The following is a 14,330-nucleotide window of genomic DNA, read 5'->3' on the forward strand; positions in this document are numbered from 1 at the left end:
TGGAGGCAAACAAGCTTCTCCATAGACAATTTTGATGAATCTATTAATTTTGTGTGTAGTACTTAGAAATTATCATGATATATCCACTGTCTGTGCCAGAGCTAGAGAGCTAATTATATTGGATACAGAGGAAGATGTAATTATCTCCCCTTCCTCAGCAGGGCTTGTGGCTGCCACCAGAGCAGGACAACGTGAGGGCTTCCCGAATCTCATGGCAGTGGAGGAGGCCAAAAGGAGCCTGCAGGGGGATGCTTCAGGTTGGGATGCTCAGGGCTGCCTTCTGCAGAGGGGCTTGGAAAAATGGGGTTCATTTTATGCAGCCCATCATGAACATTTCCCCTCTCTCCTTCAATTGAGCCAACCAACCAACCAATGGGCTCTTTAAGGCTATTCCTCATGAGGCTGAACCCGTAATTAGGTGGGGGTTTCCCACAGAAGTGACCTATCTCCAAGCATTACCCAAACCTTGCAAAATTAACTTCTTCAGAAAACCTATAGAAGTAGGGAGAAGGGAAAAAAGAATAACAAAACAAAGCATTCCAATGGATCCAAAGACCATGGCCTCTTTAAATGTTATGAAGTCAATAATTAAGTGAATTTGGAGTGTGAACTGTGTACCCACTTTAAATGGATTAATGATATGAGAACTCATACAAAATTGCTGTGTTGATTTTATGTTAATGGCTGTTTGAATATAAGCTGAACTATTAACCAAGGATAAGTGGGACTAATGTGCCAGCATTACTATAGAAGTATAATTGAAAGGATGGTCTGCAATTTGCAAAGGGCCTTGTTTCTCTGGAGTGGGTCGGGGAAACAAAGGCTCCTTTGCACAGATTGGAAGGATGTCAGTTAGGGCGGGAGGGCTGTAAATGGAGGGATGCTTAAAAGAAGCCTGAATGGCTTAAATAAAAACTAAAAGAAGCGGAGTAATTCAGCTGTCATAGTGACATTGGAGTCACCCAACAGGGCAGGGTCTAGTTTGTCAGGATCACCAGCTTGCACTTTAAAACCTCTCAGGACATTCCCAAGATTGCTGTGTTTTATGTCAGTGGCCAAGGTGCAAATATTCCCAAGGGCTTGAAAATGAATTTGTGCTTAAAGCTGTATTTCACATGAGTAAACCTTTCCTCTTACTCCACCCTGTCCCAGTGGAACATGACCCCATGGCAGGGATGGGGAAGCTGCTTTAGAAGCACGGGGAAAGTTGTGTTGGTAGAAAGAGACACAGTGAGTAGGAATGGCATGAAAAGGAGCGGAAGGAAATGTAAGCTCTCTGTGTGTTTTTCCAAACAGCAAAGTTTGGCTGATGGTGGAATCCCCATTACTTGAATCATTTAAATATAAACTGATAAAAACTCAAAAGAAAATACTACACAGTGCATTCCTGCTTTAGCATGCAGTTGACTTAGGATGACCTAATAAGTCTTTCCAGCTCTTGGGGCCTATGGTTAAATAAAGATAGGATTGAAACAGCTGCTGAATGACCTTCTTTGTTCTCAGCCTTTGATTTTTTTTCCCCTTCCTTTCAGAGGCAGCATCCAAGGTGATGAGTGGGCAGCCAGAGTGCAGCCCACAAAGGCAGGAGTAGTTTGGGACACTCAGAGATCTTGAAACCTTGAGTTTCCCCTCACTTACAGCTCTTTTATGTGCTAGTGTAGTTCCTCTTGGTTTGTGTGAGTGGGGGTAAAGTCAGGGTCAAGGCTTTTGATGCTGCTAATTTTACATAATGTTGTGATATTATCATGGCGGTTCTCCGGTAAGTTGGCTTTGCAACTGCAAAAGTGTGGGTTTAAGGGAAGTGCTGTAAGCTGGCTAACCAGGTGGAAAAAGTGGGTAGTTTTCTGCCAGGTTAGTGGTCTGAGCTGACTCAGTGTCTCACAAGGGACAGGCTGTGCAAAGTGGGGGCTGGAGCTGTGCTGGCAGGAGCAAGGGGTGAGGGAAGGAAGAGGAAGGAGCAGCCCTGGCAAAGGGAGTGGAATTCCCACATTTAGCAGTGTTAAACCGATGGGTCTGCTCAGGTGTGCCATGTAACTTCATGTTTCATCTGAAATTTAGGGATCAAGATGCTTCTTCTGTACATTGATTTTAGAGCTACTGCTAAAAGCCACCCACAGGAGAGGGTCTGCTCCTTGTAAAAGGGAGCATTCACCTCTGCCTCTCAAGGTCTGGCTTTAAAACAGTAGATTTAACATGACTTGAAATTTTGAAATGAAGCTGCAAGTTCTCTGTTGCTCTTGTGTGATTGCTACTGATTTAAAAAGATACCAGTGGGACCTGGTTGAATGCTCAGATGTCTGTAAAAGCCATTGATTCTTGACTCTAATGAGGGTTAGATCAGGCTCTGTAGGTTTGCACATAAAACCAGCAATGCTTTGTCAAAAAATAAATCAGTGCTCAGAATTTATAGGCAGCATTATAAGCGCAGAATTGGGTAGGTGATTAAAAACATCATTCGTAATATAATGCTGCTGGTATTTAAAGAAAATGTAAATAAATCCTTAATCATGTTTTTCATCCTTTTGAGGCTTGTCTGCCAGAACTACAAACAAGCAAACATAACAGCACTATATAGATGTTTGAAAACTAAACTGCATGATTAGCTAATCTCATCTAACTGAGGGATAATGGTAAACCAGATTGTCCATATTTTGTAGTTTATTACTATTGGTATGACTGTGTTTGAAGGTCAGAATTTTTATTCCTTTAACTTCATAAAAACTTCATACTTGGCAGAAATTAAAGGGTTTTTTATTATAGATTGCAGGAAATGCCATTATTCATTGCTTAGAGGCATGAAAAATACAACATATCTTACAGTTTTGGGTGAAATCTTTCATTATTAGTTGTGTCTGGCTATTAATACACCAAATCTTGATTTTATTTTTTTTTTCACTCAAAGGGGTGCATTCCATATTCCCAGAATATTCAGTACACTTAGAAATCTCTATCTCTGTGTGCAAGTTTACGTTTGCAAATTTACAAATGCAAATCTGCACATTTACATGTTCCATTTGTCAAAAAACCTTCTTCCAATAATATTGTATATAATATCAGGCTATAGGACTTAGCTTTCCAGGTCTCTTTTCTCCTCTCTGGGGCAAAGCTCAGTACAGCTGAGCATAATTCTCCGTTTGTAGTGGGCTGAATCCTTCCCGGGTACTGCATTTTGATACATTTACTCATCCTCCTTGAATATCACTTTGTTTCACTGTGACTCCAATCTAGTAATGGACATACCAGTAATCCATTTTGCACTTACAGAGTAATACACCACTTGACAGATGGAAAGATATGTGAGTAGCTATTCATAAAGGAGAAGAGGAATGACTGCAGGTCAGTAGCTGAAGTGGGAGCCTTCACCTGGATGAGGAGCTTGGTAGGGTGAGATTGCCAGCAGAAAAGGTTGGGAAGAGCTTACCGTTGCAAGTCACAGAACTATATATCCCTTCCCTGCCAGACATATGAGCAGCCCCTAATGAGGCTTACATTATTGCTACTTAATATGCAAGTTGTTTTAAAGCAAGTGAAACTTGCAATGGTAATGAACACTTCTGCAAAACACATTTTTCTTCACTGGCCCATTACTATCCAGAGATAGCTAATATCTACTAAATGATTTTTCTCTCAAATATACTGCCCAGATAAGTTGTTAATGCCTCCTGCCGTGCAAAAATCATGTCAGGTCCTCTAAAAGCATGAGCTTGACTTTATAACCACAGTATCTGAAAGCAAAACACAAAACCTGGCAAAACCACTTGCTTTTATTGCCTACAAGGGATGCCCAGGTTATGGTTTTGAGGTTTTCTCCAAAGTCATCAGAGCTAAATAGTTGTGTTGTGTTTTGTTTTGTTTGTTCTGAAGGTTTTAAATTATCAGTTAATTAAATGCTTTCAGTAGGTAACACTGTCAGAAAGATGCCAAGCATGACAGTACTCATGTTGTGGCCACCAGCTCATGACCGTGCTACAGCTCAGCAAGGGAACATACACCCAGAGAATATTTTGCCACAGTTTTCTTGGGCAGAAGCACTTCCTTTATGAGCAACGGTCCCCATTGCCTAACTGATGTTAAAGCAGGTCTTCTTAGAGAGGAAAAAGCATCTTGTGCACAACCTTCTGGCAGCCTCTGAGAAACAGCAGCTTTGATGGTCATATGTCTCTTCAGGGTCAAAACTGGTTGTCCATAGCAAAGCTGCCCTTTATAAGTGCTTGTCTGCTATATTAACAACATAGGGATTTTGGCCTGTGAGTAGCATGGTTTGGTCACAGTAGACTTTAGCAAAACCCTTACTGAATGCCTGAGAAGATAATTAAACCCCTGCTGTTTATTTGCAAGCCCTTATGTTTTTGAAGAGCAGTGACACTGGGTATTGTGTGCACAGCCCCTGGCACCTGGAAAGGCAAAGGAGAATCCCAGCTTGGAAGCTGGGTAACTGCCGAATATGTATCATTTGCCTTTCTGGGTTCAAAGGAGGCTAAATACAGACTCCTCTTTGCCCCAAGAACAGTATTTCCTTGGTTCTGGTTCTAGTTGCAGCCCTGTGAAAACCAAAGGAAAAGCAGACTCAGCCATATGTATGGGGACCTGCTTTGCAGATGGTGGGTGCCTTTGATTTTTGCCAGCCCATCTCTTCTCTTCCTGGAGGAAAAAGCTCAAAGAGGCTATCCTTCCTCCAGGAATCCCTATGGAGGGGAATTTCCTTAAGGAGACCAAGTTTATATTCTCTTTCTCTTCTTTGTCTTTCCAGTTAGGACAGCTCCATCCCTTCTCCTTCCTAGAGTCCTGATGGCCCTGTTCCTCATCCAGTACCAACAAGCCCTTTGCAGGCACCTCAAAAAAATGACTTGGGTTGCTGTTCTGCCTCCAGTTACAGAGTTTGTACTCCCCATTTCATTAATAACCGAGACGGAATATATTAAGGGGCAGTTTAGTGAGAATGAAAAACAAACAGTGCCGCCAACTTCAATAGAAAAATATCTTGAGTCAGGGTTTCATGAATTACCAAGTAATCTTAAAAATCACAGTTAAAATGGCGAAATTGGCTTCTTTTTCTTTTGCGTTTTGATTTCTGGGTCTTTAGGGTACAGCCATAACGACTAGAAAATTGCTATTAATAAAAATTAAGAGGGAAGGTAGCTGGGTTTCTCATGTCATTGCATGCTTCTGGCAGCCAAAGCAGAAGAAAGCTGAAAAATCATAAGACTCGAGATAAAAATCATGTGAGTTGGCAACACTGTTCCAAAACTCCCTGAGAGATCCTGCACCTCCTTCAGAGAGTATAACTGTGCTGTGAAAATTACACCATTGCAAAATTAATCAGGGGAGAGGATCAGATGGAACAAATGGAAGGGAGTTTTGCAATGACTTAGATTTATGGCCAAAGGAGGCTGACTCATGCCTCACTGCAGCTCTGTTGCACGTCCTGTCATGCTGCTTTGTTCAGGGCTCTGGACATGTCTGAGATGAAGGCATGTTGCATGTTATGACTTCCTTTGGAAAATCAGGAAAATCAGTGTTCCCTGGGTCAGGGAGATTAAAGAGTTTCTTATCAGGAGAGCAGCACAGCAGCGCAGAGGTGAAACCTCTACATGATCACAGTGCAGGAAATCACTTTCTTCACTCAGTAAAGGAAAAGGCCAATTTTCATCTTCATCCAGCCTAGGTAATATTTCTGAAGTTAGTTAAACTCATATTTGTGACCTCTGAGTTATACTTAGTCTGTCAGACCCTATTGATTTCCAACTATCAATGTTTTATTGCAATATTTTAAGTATATTATAGCTGTTCAAATAGTACTTTTCCTAGGCTCTGTTCTCTGTTTGATTCTGTGAATGATTTACAAACTGCTTCTGGTTTCAGAGCTTACTGTTAGGTGCTGGACCATGTAGTTATTTGGAAATGTGTATGATTCAAGCAAATCATTGACAGCACATGAAGTGTTCCTGTACAAAGGGAGGTATTCAAAAGCACAAAGGATATGTGAGTGGCAAATGAGCGTTGAAAGACCAGAAAAGCACTGTTTCCATGTCCTGTGTGTACTGTCTTCTAGGTGATCTGGTTATTTATTATTTGTGGAGTGTAACCAGCCATGTTATTTTTTTAGTTTGTAATTTGATGGTTGCAGCCATCCTCCAACAGGAAAATAATGCAAAGGGAAGAACAGATGGCAAGTCAGACCATTGCCTGCTGGGCAAAACCTATGGCTTGCTCCATGGGGTCCCAGGTTGATCTTTCTCGTAATTACAACTGATGCTTTGAGCAGAAATGTGGAATGAGTTTTGACTGTCATCAGAAAAACTAAGGGGCTGTGAGCACCCTGTTCAAGGAGGAGGTAGTGTTTCCAAGCATTATAAGCATGTCTATAGTAAAGGAGTTGAAATACAAGCTAGGCTATTTGACAAATTGTCTTCTCAAAGTTGGTAGATGGGGGAAAAGCTAGTGAAGGTGCCTGAGGTTACTCCAGACTGATACCTCTATGTAATTTGCCTACCCTGAGACCTTCGCTTCATTTGGAGGAAGGTTTGCTATGAAGTGTGCAGCTCCGACTGCGACTCTGCCTTGTACTTGTTTAAATATACCTTAAGCAAATGTGTGTGGCAGAATTTTCCCGTTTTAAATTCTGAATATGCTGCTAGAAGAAACTAAATGCCCAGAGTGGGAGGAAGATAGATGGAGGACAACATGTTGGTACTTGTTAAGGAAGAGTTTGGAAACAGAGTGCAGCTAATTCTCCTTTCATTGATAGCGAACAATTCAGAAATAATTCCATTACAATCAGTAGAGCACTGAGAGGAAAACAGAGTAAAAAATCTCTTATGCAAGGGGGAAAAAAAAAAAAGGCATTTCTTGGCAGACTCATACCGGTTGTGGCCTGTAGGTTGCAGCAGTGTATGCTTTTCATTAGGAAACACCACTTCATCCTTTGTTTTCCCAAAGTGGAATTCCCCAGTGAGATAAACCAACCCGTATTTGGCTATATCACTAAGAAAGAAAAAAAAAAGACAGTCTTGATCTTGCTGGTGAAACAAAAGGATGTTGTTTCTTTCAGTTTTCACTACGTGGGTGTGAACCGTGTCAAGCAGCGCAGACCACGTGAATCAGTGCCGCGTGGTCCAACTGCACAGCGCCTTCCCATCATGAGGGGAAATTGATGGGAAGAACTAAGATGTGCCGTAAGCAATGCTGGGAAAAACTGGTCCTGGAGGTCCCGTCCCATTAGATTTCTCCATTTATCTTTTTTTTTTTTAATATGCTTGGGATCCAAAATTTGCACAAATCCACGTAGTTGTCTTTTAAGCTGATGTATCATGTAGCAATGAAGGTATGCAGAAAATGTGACACCACATATGGTGCTGCAGTGAGAAACTGCTCCACATTCATGTGATCCCATCATGTGCTACAGAAATGAAAAACTTTAGCAGATGGCACTGATGTAGCTCTTTTTGGCTTCAAAGATAGGAATAAACGATGACTTTGTATGTCAAGTTCATTCACTTCATTGATTACTCACAAAATATTAAATTCAGGTAAGAAAAAAACACGAAACAAAGTTTTATGGACATTTCAATGACAAAGCATTCTGGTTCTCACCAGGAAATGCAGAGGAGTCCAGCTCTTTGTAAAGCTAGTCATAAACATAGAAAAATATATGGATGGCAGTAGAAACTATTGACTGAACAATCTCCTTTTTGGTGGGAAATACGTTTATTAACATTTATACTGATCTGCTTGAAATACTCAAGGCAGAATGGAGAAAACAGTCAAAACTCTGGAAAATTTAAAGCATGTTTTCAACTGGCTGAAAACCAAAAGTCATCATGCAATTTTTTAAAGAAAAAGCAGTGTCTGTTCCTTCAGAGATTCATTTGGTTTATGACCAGGAAGGACCATTAGATCATTTAGTTTGACATTTTATTTAATGAAGGCCAGTTACCCCTGCATTTATCCTGAAAACTTATACTTAGTTAATTTTTTTTCCAGAAAAGCAACTAGCATTTAGTTTTCATTTGTAAACTGCCATTTCCTCAGTAATTTCTACAATTTTCTACTTTCCCTATTAAAGTGTGTTCTTAATTGTTTGCTTCAAATAGTATGGCATCACATCTCAGACCTTGCTTCTTGTTATGCTATGCTCCTTTAGATGAAAGGGTCCTTTGATACTCACTATTTTCTTCTTTTGTATGTATAAACACACTGCAATCAAGCCACCTTTCCATTGTCTTGCTGGTTAATTAAACTGATCGAATTCCATACATAATATGTAAAACATTTTGCTAAGGTATTTTAGACTTTTCTACTCCAAAATTTAGCAGCCTTAAAAATTAAGTGCTAAACCAGGATAGTTTTGCTGGTGCCACATGCAGAGGTAAAAATCCATTCTCCAGTTCTCTTCTTCTTTTAGTGTAATCAAAGGTCAAATTTGTTTGTGTTCTTTTTTCTTTTCTTTTCTTTTCTTTTCTTTTCTTTTCTTTTCTTTTCTTTTCTTTTCTTTTCTTTTCTTTTCTTTTCTTTTTTCTTTTCTTTTCTTTTCTTTTCTTTTCTTTTCTTTTCTTCTTTTCTTTATTTTATTTTATTTTTTCTCTTTTCTTTTCTTTTCTTTTCTTTTCTTTTCTTTTCTTTTCTTTTCTTTTCTTTTCTTTTCTTTTCTTTTCTCTTTTCTTTTCTTTCTTTCTTTTCTTTTTTTCTTTTGTTTCTTTTTTCTTTTCTCTTCTCTTTTCTTTCTCTTTCTCTTTCTTTCTTCTCTTTCTCTCTTTTTCTCTTCTTTTCTCTTCTCTTCTCTTCTCTTCTCTTCTCTTCTCTTCTCTTCTCTTCTCTTCTCTTCTCTTCTCTTCTCTTTTCTCCTCTTCTCTTCTCTATTTTTTCTTTTCCTAGAACAAGGCCTTGTATTCAGCTGATTAACTCTTTCCCTTCTCACTGATTTCCAAGTAGTCTTCCTTGCTGCAAGTACAGCCTACATTCTTCATTGACAGCTGTGAAAATTTGCATTTGGCTGGATTAAAATGATTTTAAGTGCCCAGAATTGCTAAATAATGCACATTGATCTCCACGATTAACCTCTTATTTTCTGGTGTTAATTCCTGCATGTCAGATTGCTGAAGCTTTGCAACCATTGACTGTGGTTGGCCTGCAACCATAACTTGCTACAAACAACCTCTCTTCTACAGAAGTTTCGTAATGTTTTTATAGCCAGCATGTTGTGTTCTGCGGAGTTCTCTGACTCACCAAACTCTGTGTTGCATCTACGCAGTTATCTTTATCAACCAAACTTGTAATCTCATCGAAGAATAACATCAGATATATATGATGAGGCCTGTTTTCCGTAAAAACAGGATTGCCAGTTTAAATTCTATTTTTATGCTTTATTATTTCAATTAATTTTCTTTTTTATCAGTTTTTCATTGCCTTGCCTCACCTCCCATTGTTGCTGGCCAGCTGGCTCACACTTCAGCTCCATTTTTGACTTTTGGCACCACACTTGCTGTTGTCCAGTGTTCAGGAATTTCCTTTGTTTTAGCATATTTATTAAAAACTAATTTCAACAGGCTAGGTCTTTGTGGCCCGGACACTTAACATCACTGGTATTCTCTGTGCCCTTCCTCTTCATTGGCAATAGCTTTCTTATTAAGTGTTGGGAAGGGTTGCTGCCATTACAGCATTGTGACACCCAGGAATTCCTCTGTCATGACAACTTTCACATTAAATTGGCAGATATTATAAGCTTTGGGCTTTTCTGTTATGATTGAACAAATTCTATTTCTTATCATATAGATAATATCAGATGGTAGAAGGATTTCACATAAGACTTCAGGACAGATATGTGATATATGTATGCATTAGAAACACTAGACTCCAAAAGTCATCTCTTGTGAATAGACTTCTGTAGCTCTGCTGTAGTGAAAGAGACAGTGAATTGCTAGAATCTGTCCTATATGCAACTTCAGGCTAGCATTGATCGAGAGAGCTAAAACCTCAGGAATCTCCCAATTATCCATGAAGACTGACACACATTACTTCACCAGCACAGGCCATGAGACTGCATTCCTGGGGAGCAATATCAGTTTTGTGTGGGTTACAATGGAGACATGCACGGTGTGACGTTTCCATATGAGCAATACTAAAAACAGCCTTAGGCACACTCGAAGTCTTTTCCAAATGGAGCTCGTGTTTAATTTGGTGTGTTATGGAAAACTCTGGCCAAGTTTTCCACTCAGATACATTTTCTTTCACAAGGGCGCTCTGCAAAATACGGCATTTTGTATTTTTTATCATTTATCTTTAGGGGAAAAAAAATGCAAGTTCCTATTAATTAAATACCTGTCTGTTATTCCCAGGGAGCCAGGGTTATATGCCATAAAATGTCTTTCTCAATTGTTGGATATTCAGATTCAATGATCAAGCAGCCATAATGCAACACATACTGTAGTTTATATGGCTAAAGGAGAAGGAAAATCATGGTGAAAGAACACCATTGGTGTCCAACTTCCAGATACAGAATCCATCTATCTGCAGATTAATACATCTCTTTTTCCCTCTTGTAAGTGTAGATGACATTATGTTAGACTTGCAAATGGATCTTGCGCACATCGTGTGATCAAAATCAGCTCTGTTGAGTAAGAGTGAAATATTTTGCCCAAGAGGCAAGTCATTTGGTACAGGTCTGAAAGTTTCTGTCTTAGGAATAAGTAGCAGTCTCACTAGCAACACCTCCAGCCACTATGTATCTCCGCTGACCATTGTTCTCGGAAGACCTTTATAGAAAAACCTTCTGTATAAGCAACGGATGCTCTCCTTTGCAGTGTATTAATAGACTAGTTTTAAATCTGGCTAGCAAAGACCAAAATCTTGGTCGAAAAGTTGTGGTGTAAGAAGCACTTACCAGAGATGCCTGCAAACACATCTCTCATCATCCACATTTGCATACCCAGAGGTTAGCTCAAATAAATAACAATAGGGTCAAGCATATCTTATTTACGCTATAATTGTTTTACTCATATGTCACTGAACCTAATTGTTTACTCAGTGTTTAAAGATTGCTTCTACAAATAGGGAGCCATAGAAATGCCTAACATTAGCACAGGAGAAGCTGGAAGAAACTGCTGCTAAAGAGTGGCTGGGATATACACAGCTGTTCTTATTTCCAGCTGTTTTTTGTATGTTCTCTGGGTGGAGCAGACATTGATAGCTGTTCCCTTATAAAATATGTAATAGTGTACTTCATGATCTAATATATTTTCCAGTCCTAGGGCCTGATCCAGAGTCCACTTAGCTCTCTGAATAGGCTTTCAGTGGCACCAGTACAGCTCTATCAAATTCTTAATGAACCAATGCAAGTGAGAGGTAATTTAGGGCCATTATCTTTGTAGGGTTGCATATGGTTCGGTGATGCTCTAACATTTGCCTCCTGAGTTCTCTCCCTGCTGCTTCACTCGCTTTCACTAGCTGTTTTCACCAGTCTTTGGAGATTTATATGTGACAACTCTGGGCCTCTTACACTGTCTGAGACTACTTGCCATTGAGTCACAGTCATTGTACTCACTTGCCTCCTTGGCAGGCTTCCCCACAGGAAAGCTCCAGGCCCAATGGCAGTTGATAATGCCTGATGACATTTTGTGGCACTCCTTCAGTCTTGTCAGTCTTTTCTGTGTTATGCATCATCAGCCACAGCCTCCTAATTGCAACTGGGTATCTAAGTTCATTGGCAAAGCTTGTTTGCTCCTGGGTTAGTATATCCACTTCAAGAGCCTCAGAGAATAGAGTGACAAGGAGAGCACAGTGGAGCTTTTTGTTATGGGAGAGTGCTGCAAATCCTTTCACAAGAGGCTGGTTTCCACACACAGGGTATAGGATGAATTTGCAACATGGGTAATGTGAGTGAACACAGGAGCCAGGCTGCTGGAAATGCACCAAAAGTAAAACCAGAGGGAACTCAAGGCCCATCTCTGCCTTCTTAGGTTTGCATCTTTAGGTTGTGAAAAATAACGGCTTCAAAAATAGGATCCAGCCATTCTGTCAGTAAGCTCTGGGTGCATTGCTCATTTGTGTGCATCAGCCTCTTGAACAAACAAATACTGCTTTGCCTCTTCTGCAGAAAAGGAGATTGTCCTGGCTTTTTCCTACTTTGGTTATACTCCAAAAGGGCTAAAGCAGCACGGATGTGCCAAGTACATATATATCTCACTAGTTTGATGTGGTTATGCTGGGCACTCCAGATACTTCACACCTACTGGATGTTTCTGGGAAATGTTGTTTCTACTCCCTCAGTCCCCTGGTTTTGCTCTTGTTTATGTTTGTGCTATTAGATCAAATGAGCCTAATGACTGAGGGATAGCCATGCTTCCCAGGGATTTGAGGATTTAAATGCTTGAAAGCTATTAGCAGACATGCTTTGCTGTTGAATCCATTGAAGCCTTTTGCTGCAGGGGATCATCCTAAAGTCTGTAAGAAAAACAACAGCTCAGTATTTTGACAACATCAGCTCACAACTTTGTTTTAGCTAAAACAGTCTTTTTCTGATCCTAATGTAGGTCATGGCTGCAAGTTAATTTGTTCCATGTGCCATTATGATGTAGGATACATTCAGAAAAGCAGGGTTCTCCCAGAGTGAGAAAAAATTATGTTTACTAAGCAGTTATAGTCTGTTTTATTTTTTTTTTAACTCTCAAATTTCCCATGTGCTTTCCCATGCTTTGCTTTGACCTCCTCTCTCCTCCTCGTTTTCCTGCGTTAGCAGCGTCGCTGGTGTAACCAGCTTAGTTCCCTGTGCTCTCCAGACCTCTGGGTGTGCAGGAGGAGAGCAGCCCCATCCCAGTCCCCATTAGGGCGTGTGGCTTCTCTGCAGCTCCCTCTGACTGTACTTGAATTTGCAAGCTGAAGCAGGGACTGCGCTCTCACCCACTGTCAGGCATTTTGAGGCTGGTGGATCTCAGCCTGCATGGCAGGCTAATTTCCTGCTCTTCTGGATCCCCATGTCCTCTTTCACTTCAGTGGGACCAGGGAGAAGTGGATGTCCCCTATGGCTTCTGGGTTTGCCTGAACTTCACCCACACACTGATGAGAAAAGTGCTTGTGTTTTACTTTGTCTTGGCTGCGTAGACACCAGATTTATCTCCTATCTGTCTCTCTGCAGCTGGAAGTGTAGCTGCAGGGTGGACTGGTATACATTGGCACAGCTTTACCATGAGTGGTAAAACTATATTCCTAAACCCAACTGGCAAACTGTCCTGAGCAGAGGCCTTGGGATTTAGACACTGCATAAACTGAGACAGTTCGTTATTTCAGTAAACCGTCTATTTGACTGGTAGTTTTTAAGGCTGTTTGAGTGGGGACGATAAACAGAGAGGTTTGCATACATCCTCCCCAGCGCTATCACAGTGAATTTGCTCTGATACAACATATGTGTGCAGAAGAATGAAAAACCTAATTAGTGTCATCTGAGATGAAAGCTCTGTAATCATGACTGCAATCTCAGAACAATTAATCATCCACCGACAGTAAGTCACCAGACTCATTTTTCTATTTGTTTCCAAGTTCTTCTGCAGATTTAAAAGAACCATTGGAGCAAAGGAGATGCTGTGGGGTTTAGGATCCCAGCTCAATACAGCTGACTGGTTAATCACAGTGGGAGCACAAGCACAGAAAACGCCCAAGGTGGCTTAGCAGCTTTTGTCCCTGTCCCCTGCTGCCATCACTCAAAACTTCACCTATCATTTTACAAGCTGTCTGTGTGCCTGAAAAGGCTATTTCTGGCAGCCTGAACTAAACTAGTTCAGCTGCTTTGAAGAATGCAAAGACTGGAGAAAGAATAACTTTCCCATACATATATATATATATATATATATATATATATATATATATATACGTGTGTGTGTGTGCATTGAACTCCTCTCTATATAGGTTTTTCAATTTTATTTTAGAGCGGTTGTGCTAAAATGCCATGAGACAAAAGCATTGTAGTCTGAGTCCTCACTGTGGAAAAAAAACACCTGAAAATGTAGAGAAACTGGTTGGGATATGACCAAGCTGAAAGTTAAAGCTTACTGCTTGGAGTGTCTTTTTCATCTTCCAAACCAGCTACATAGAGGTTGAGGATGGCCATAATGCTGGGTGCCTTATGAATGGCCAGCAGTAAAAAAGGCAGTGAAGGATCACATTTTCTTTATTCAGCTTGTAAGTTCATTGCACTGCATTTCCAGGAAAACTTCATTTTCACAGCACATTAGCGACCAGATCTTCAGTAGTTAGAGTGATCTAGCTCTGTCTAAATCAATAGGTCTCCAGCGGTTTGTGGTGATTAGGGTTGGCACTGAGCCTCTGACACTGTCAGAGAA

The 14,330-nt window shown here is 40.4% G+C and overlaps 1 long non-coding RNA gene across 1 annotated transcript in view; it reads left to right on the top strand.

Annotated features, from left to right (window-relative positions):
• LOC134158212 (uncharacterized) overlaps positions 1-14,330 on the top strand; it is a 95,002-nt gene that overhangs the window by 33,926 nt on the left and 46,746 nt on the right. The window contains exons 2-3 of the long non-coding RNA XR_009962651.1: positions 159-257; positions 7,052-7,175. This is a non-coding gene — a long non-coding RNA (uncharacterized LOC134158212). The remainder of the gene's footprint in view (positions 1-158; positions 258-7,051; positions 7,176-14,330) is intronic.

The sequence above is a fragment of the Pezoporus occidentalis genome, unplaced genomic scaffold (genome assembly GCF_034315485.1).
Source record: "Pezoporus occidentalis ecotype Australia unplaced genomic scaffold, CSIRO_AGI_Poc_V1 ctg128, whole genome shotgun sequence".
Lineage (NCBI taxonomy): Eukaryota > Metazoa > Chordata > Aves > Psittaciformes > Psittacidae > Pezoporus > Pezoporus occidentalis.